Below are 7868 nucleotides of genomic sequence, written 5' to 3'. Positions count from 1 at the left end.
GCATTTACTGTCAAATACTCACCTGAAAAAAAATACTAATTATTTGTGTCTACATAAGTATTGAGTCATTAATGTGGTCTGTGCAAGCCCTTCATTTATAAACCCTAATGTAATATTCAGAATTTTCTTTTAATCGGTAATACGGAGATAAATGAAAATATGCATTGCAGTTGGACAGTTGCAGTTGTTGCAGTCTGCAGTGGGGCAATCTTGTGCCAACACTGTGCTGTGTAGTTTTGAAAATGACTGGCATGTATGGAGACAGTGGTGAGGGAAATTAACTTATAACTAACCAAAACTACACATATGTAGTATCGTTTAACAAAACCCAATAAATAATAAAGTCAAACAAGAAGAATACAGTAGTAAACATTAATTATACTGTAGATCTGGTAGTTCTGTGTGGACTAAAGGGGGCTGGTACAGCATTGAGTGTACCAGTGCACCATTCATATAAATAAGTGAAAAAAAAAAAAATCTGATGATGTATTCATTACAGTTTACTTGCAAAAGTTATTACCTTTACTGTAATTTATTCCAGGCTATTATCTGTAATTACAGAAACTGATTTTGAATAAATGTATTAGGCGACACATACTTAACTGTGGACCTTCTTCTTTTTCTTTTTCTTTTTTTTTTTTGCAAAAATGTGTGAAGTGGGTTGATATGGAGAGCTAAAGCTGGTGTAATTATGTCAAACCGGGATAAGGGTATTCCCCTGAGATTTGAACACAGTGAATAGGTCTCTCGCCTTCAATCTACGTGATCTCCAGAACACCGAAAATAAATTGCTTTTAAAGTAGATTGCTTAAGCCCTATCTCAGGGCAGCTGATTTAGATACGTTTCTGTAGGGCTGGTATTTAAGCAAGTGGATCTGTGGTTTGGATAGCATGCCATCATTATAATCTAAATAAGACTACTTACCATCTCTTAACAGTGAAACTAATGCATATAGATGGACTTTGATTTATGCAAAATGTTTTTAAAATGAAATAAAATTCTCTGAGATAATATCAAGGATGTCGTTATAATATATGAAGGCTGTAGAGGCCTACCACTGTCATGGTTGCTAGGCCCTGCATCTCAGGATATAGCGCTAATGTCTCTCTCTTTGTTTTGGAGGTGGCCCCGGCTAGTGGAAATGGACCGGGCTAATCCGGCGAATTTCCCATCGATCGGCAGAGCTTATTTGTGGAGGTCTCCTTCTTCTCCCAGAGGAGGTTAAGGGTATGGTCGGGGGGTAAAACATGAATTAATTAACAGGTAAATGGGGCCTTTCTATGGCAGAGCCTCTTAATAAACCTGGGACATGTTAAGACGAGCAGCTGTACGGGTCCTAAATGTAATACGCGTAATTCACATGTTTTTCCACGTCTGCTTTTTCCCAAGAATTGACTAATATATTAGTAAGTCTACCATGCTCATCTGCACGACATCTAAAACAGTGCCTCACTGGCAATATTATTGGTTTGTCTTTTTTTTCTTTCTTAACAATTAATACCTTCATATTTTTAAATGAATATTTTAAGAAGATTTTACCACCTCTACCATGTTTGCCACTTCCAAAAAGAAGATGTCTGACTTGGTTTGCAGACAAGCAGTTTAATTTAATAAATCTGGCCTATGAGTTTGTTATTGCTTTAGAATGCATAGAATAAGGGCTTCATTGCACTGAACAACATGAATTCAGTATCTTCAAGGACTGCACATGCCCGCAGTTGGCCAGGTAAATTTATACAGAGTTTGTGCATTGATGACATTCCTGCCTACCGAAGATAAAGGTTTCCAGAAGCAAAACAAATATATTAATCACTAATACTCCACTCACAAAACACCCTGCAGATTTGGGCACACCACAGACAATTATATGTTTGTAGGTTTAGTGTGCATCTAAGGTTTCACAACACAATGTTCATCATAATGATGGACCAAGAAAATAATTCTTTATCACTGTAGTTTATGTCTCAATCACCCTTTATGACCCCTCCCCCCTCACACACACACACACACACACACACAAACATATGTATTGTTTTGTTTTATTATATAAAGTGAATTCAGGTCTTCAGTTCATTGAATTTATACTACAGTATAAAGCTGTATTGCATGACTTCATTTCCTTCATTGCCAATATGAAAGCAAAGTATTTAATTATTTAATTATTTGCTGAGATTTATGCTTTTTTATTTTACATGGCAAATAAGTCAACATATAAGAGGATTTTGGGAGATGCAGTTATTTGTAATAATAATAATAATAATAATAATAATAATAATAATAATAATAATAATAATAATAATAATATAGCAGTTGCATTAAAACTAAAAATGAGTTAACCTTTTTTCACAAGTGTGGTATATCATTGTCAGAGGATGAATATGTCAGTAATTCTACAAATCCACGTTTTTATTATTTTAATGTATATTTCTGTGTACATGTATTCATGTACATTTTTATTTGAACTTCCTTCATTATTTGTATTGTCTCATACTGATTTCTTATTGACACTACAATATCAGATTCCAGGACCTTTTAAAACATAACTGGTTAAATATAGCACTACTGCAGTTTCTTTGCCTAATGATTTCATCACACAGTTTTCAAAAATAAAAAAAAAACAAGCATCAGTAACTCTTTGAGTAGATTTTGCCGTAATGCTAGTAAGTGCAAACATCTGATGTATTATTCATTTGGGGGAAAGTTGACAATAACCCTAAAGTGAACTGTAAGATCATGCAGGTCATATGACTATCTCACTAAAATGACCTCAGAAGGAGCCTAACAGTATGTAATGGTTCATTCATAGAACCAGTCTCGTATTGTACACTCACTGGTTATTTTAATATTCTGTTTAATTCAGTGTCGGGCCCTGATTATCAGTGAGAGAGATTCCCCTAGTGGTGAGATACAATGATTAAAATGTTGGTTCTGTCAGGGAAAAATCTGATTTTCTTTATTTGTTTAAAAAGATGTATAAAAATGGTTGAATTTCATGAACAGGCCTACACAGAATTGTTTCAGCAACAGAAAACATTGTTACAAGGCTCAGGAATTATTCAGTAATTCAGTAGTTCTGGGAAAGACATCACTGAACAATAATAGCATGACTGCAAAATGAAAACAGGTAATTGTAAATTCTTTATTAATTTTCACAAATTTAAATATATAGGTGTACATGTGCATGTGTGCATACGTGTGTATATATTTGTAGAGGTGGACAGACACAGGGAGAGGAGTGGGTGTTTGTGGTTAATGTGGGTAAGCACTGACTACCTTCCTAAAATGCATTTTTTTATTCTCAAGCCATTGTACGCCATGCTTTTTATCATGCTAACATGGTGGTAGATTAAAATCTGCTTGTGGCATTAGTCTATTTCAGCTACACCTCCTGCTTTTTCTCTCCATGTCTGTTTGTGTAAACACACTATCCCCTCACTGCATGAATTGAAACATATTGCTCCATGGCCCTAGTGGCTTAACTGTGTCCTTTGAGCCAAACACTGGCCGATAAATGCAATTTTAAAATCGATCTGCTTAAAATAAGGTTGAAAGGGAAGTCTATGTTTGTCAGCATGAGCAGATAAAGAATAATGGAAGCATTTCTTGCAGCAAGCCAATCTATATAACATGCACAATGCCGTTCCCCTTTCCAACATGCCGTGAAATGGACAAATGCATATGAGGGTGTATTTCATCCACAAATAGAGAGAAGCAGAATAAAACATTTTTTTGAATTCATATTCTAGAGATCAGACACCATGTTGGCAGCAGGGTTAACAGAATTACAAAACAGTGCAGCAAAAAATAGTAATATTCTCAAAGGGGAAAATTCTTCTTTGAAATACACAGCTATAAAAAGAAACGTGATGGCCGATGTTACCATGGCTAGCTCTCCACTTGACAGTACAGTAATCACAGAAATAAATAGGAAGAGGTAATATGTCAGGTTGCTTGATAAATAGACCTCTGTGTGTGTTTCGGAGTTTCTCTACGTTATTAGCCGCAGTATAAAGCAATCAGGCAGGTGGGCACTTTAGAGATCATTGGATTTAAGTCGACGACGCTGCAGGAATGACTCTCCTCGACTACGCGTATTCTTAAGCAATAACAACGCGATCCGTATTATCCACCCAAGAATACCCGTCACCGAAAAGAGTCTTACGGCGGAAAGCGAGGGAGATAGTTCACAATCCACTTTTTGTCAAGAGAGCTTTTTTTAATTGATTGAAGATGCCTTGCATCACAAGGCAAGGCCCCACCAGTGGCTGTCTGCAAACAGAAATTAACAAGAGTGCATATCTGCATAAAGTGAATCTTTCAAAGCACAAAACGTGTCCTGTTCTGTTGAGTTCATTTTATTCTCTACTTCTATCTGTTGCTGTTTTTGAAATAAAACGTGGAAAAATTAAACAAGATGCGAGAGATTTGGGGTGTAGATCCTCACTGAGTGGGGGGCCCTTACCTGGACCATGGGGCACTCTCGCTCCAGTCACTAGAAACTCCATCCCCCACAATCCCTTTCACTCCCAGTGCTCAAATGGCTGAGATTCTCCTATTTCACTGGCAGAATTCCAAGTGTAAAGTCCGTTCCTGGAAGGAAAAAAGTAAACTGTCAGGGCACATGTAAGAAGGCATGGCCTTCCCAGCTTGCCTTAGTATGATCATTGTCTACCCCATTATCGGTCAACCGGCCTCTGAAAAAAAATGCAATACAGAAAAATCCATTAGCCGCAGGAGTCAAATTATAGATCATTTGAGAGAGAGAGAAAAAAAAAAACAGTTGAATTGAGGGCTTTTGGAGCAGAGGAACAATGACTGGTATTGCAGTATGCATTACTGGGAGGATGCATTGACTTCCTCCATCAAAATTAAACCAGAAATGCACATTTAAAATGAACCTTTTAGGTCTTGTTAAGTCTTGTCTGAAAACCCACAACTGTGTCTGACAAGATGCTTTACCGACCAATATGCAGTGTTCCATTTTGTAAAAACATTCAAATGTGTATTATTATTATTATTATTATTAGTAGTAGTAGTAGTAGTAGTAGTAGTAGTAGTAAAGATGCCATGCTTTAGATATATTCCATAATTTGAAATATTCTTAAATATTAAACGCCCTGCCAAACTGACACTACTTATGGAAATATACACTTTTGACTAATGTCATTTCTTGAGTCATCGCAGAGAAATGATAAAAACGAAATAAAGTAAAATATTATTACAATGAAATGCATATGCAAAAGCGCACCTATTAAAATAATAAAAAATTTACACATGATAGAGACCGAGTGGTATGTCCCACTCACATAAATACAGCACACATATACACGCAGATTTTCTTTCTCTCTCAGTCTGTCTCCCTCTCTCTCGCTCACTCTTGCATTTTGACAAAAAGCTTTTTCTTTCTTAAGATTTCATCATCTGTACACCCCCACACCCTGGCGGAAGAGCTTCAATCAAACAGTCCGTTTTTTACAAGCAAATAAATAAATACGCGAAGCAAATTCTATATATAATCTTCTAAAGTTACATTTACTCTATTTGCAATGAAAGGGGAAGCTCCAGTCAATAATTCTACATTTGTATAAATGTATAGATTCCTCCAAAATTAGCAATTGATGAGACAGAGAATCAGGATATGAAAAAAAAAAACACATCAGGTCAGTCATTTCGAGCTTATCCCAGCTTTGTAGTTTGAGTATACTCTTCACCTAACAAAAGCTAAACAAAAAAAACAAGCAAACAAACAAAAAAAGATCTTGCAGATAGTGTATGTTGTCCATTAGGCACAGAAGTGCTGCCTGTATAAACAGCCAGAAAAATCCAGAAACAAGATCAAACCAAAGCACAAAACTAACCAATGTATCTTATTTAAACAGTGTCAAGAATACCGGGAGTGATAAGCTCCCTTGAACTCAGAACCAATCTGATCCCAATTCAGCCCTCAGATGCTCATGCCACTTTAGCGGCAGAGGGGAGCCGGGAGCCACAACAAAAGCCCCGGTGCATCCCTGCTAAAACGCACTGAGCATCTCACCACAGCATCACTTCCATCTGACACCACAGCTTCCAAGCACAGAATTTAAAAAAGCAGCCCAATCTATCCTAGAGCATTAGCTGGACAAAAATGACAAAAAGGAATGAGCATCATAAACTGTACCCGTGATCACGATTAAGACTTACTTTGGATATGTGCAGCAACTTTTTTTTTTTTTTTTTTTTTTTTTTTTTTTTTTCCATGTTCCAGATTCTAATGCATTTGTGCATCTCCGGGCATAATCGGCATATCCAGGTTATAATCGGCAAAAGTTCCTCAAGATTCACTGATCTTCAGTTGTTTTTAATTACCTTGCCGCCCAATTGGATTAATTTTCTCCTCCTGTTTTGTATCAGTCCATATGCTCTCTGCTGGTGAACAGATAGCAAAATAATGCACAAGGATAATGAAAGATAAGAATAAGAAAGAAAGGAAAATAAAAGAATGTGAGGGAGTAGAAGAATAAGAATTTGAAGAGGAGGACAAAAAGCAAGAAGAGGAGGAGGAAGGAAGAATGAAAAAAAATCTCTCTGCTCGCTGTCTCTGATTGTGTATTCCCTTCCTTGTTCCTCTCCCTTCTCATTATGAAGGCTCATCGGCATGTTATTCCGGCAGCAAGCTCACAACTCGTAAAAAAACCTGTGATTGCCATTTAATTGCTGGAAAGCCATGAATATGTTAATGCAGCGCTGTTGTCAAATCTCCCCCAAAAATTAACAGTGAAGCGCCATGCTCAAACACACACATGCACAATAAGTGACACAGATATAGATAGTGACAAGATAAATTTAAAAAAAACAGCAGCTCAACAAAGAGACACACAGATATTTATATTGTTTTTTTTTGTTTTTAGAATGTAAAAGCAATAGATGCCACCAAAAAATCCACACCTATCGCAGAAGCTTACCATCTGAATCCTCCTCTGAAGGAAGCCTCCTGCTGTGCAGAAAGCCAGGGTGTCGTCTGATGTTTAACTGGGATATGCCTTGGATTATGAGGTTGCCTTTCCTCAGTCCTCAGTTGATTTATATGGGTTACTGTGCTACTGAACCAAAGGGAGGGAGACACCGGCGTGGACGGCAGGCATTACCCACGCTCCCCCAGCGCGGCGGGTGGACGCGGACGCGGGCTCCAACAGTTTCCCAGCGAGCCGGCGGTCGGGTCCCAAGGTCTGCCGGGCACGGCGCAAAAAAAAAAAACCGCCACGGAAGGCGCTCGACGGAACGAGGATGAGAAGGCGCCGCACGGAGCCGGCTGTCAGCCGCCACGGCCGACAAACTTGCAGAGAGAGGCGGAGAGAGCGAAGGACTGAGAGAGGTGCACAGAGAGTGACCCAGGAGAGAGAGGAGTAGAGAGAGAGAGAGAGAGAGGGAGAGGGAGAGGGAGAGAGAGAGGGAGAGGGAGAGGGAGAGAGAGAGAGAGAGAGAGAGCATTAAATAGCCAGCCACAGGACTGTGACTGCACAGGACTGCCTTTTGCTCTGAGGATGGGAGAACGTAATTAGATTTGAGCTGAGCAGAGCGACCAAAAGCAGTGAATCGTGGATCCCAGACATCTAATGGTGGATTAATTGAGGAAGATCTGACATGCAGCATGCTTCGTGGTCTTCCCATCATGACTTCCCAATGGGAAAGGGCTAGCATCCACTGGGATCATTGTTAATATACAATCAAAAAAGCTGCTGTCATGAAAATGGTTATGTGTTCACAGTCTCCCTCGCCTGATCTCCCACATATGTTGACTGAAGCTGTTTTGCCGCTTGTAAAAAAAAATGCAATTTTCCCTCTGCAGTAAAGACCCCTGCTACCTCTCCTTTAGGGGAGAAAAGTA

General features: G+C 38.6%; 1 long non-coding RNA gene across 1 annotated transcript; it reads right to left on the bottom strand.

The window, feature by feature from the left end:
• Window positions 1–2929: 2929 nt before the first annotated feature.
• On the bottom strand, window positions 2930–7350 carry LOC118229361. Its single transcript, XR_004765656.1, has 3 exons — window positions 6946–7350; window positions 4464–4591; window positions 2930–4270 (listed from the first exon to the last, which is right to left on the bottom strand). It is a non-coding gene; the product is annotated as an uncharacterized LOC118229361 (long non-coding RNA).
• Between the last annotated feature and the right edge of the window lie 518 nt (window positions 7351–7868).

The sequence above is a fragment of the Anguilla anguilla genome, chromosome 6 (genome assembly GCF_013347855.1).
Source record: "Anguilla anguilla isolate fAngAng1 chromosome 6, fAngAng1.pri, whole genome shotgun sequence".
NCBI lineage: Eukaryota > Metazoa > Chordata > Actinopteri > Anguilliformes > Anguillidae > Anguilla > Anguilla anguilla.
The sequence above is the reverse complement of the archived record's forward strand: the minus strand, read 5'-3'. Positions and strand labels throughout refer to the sequence as shown.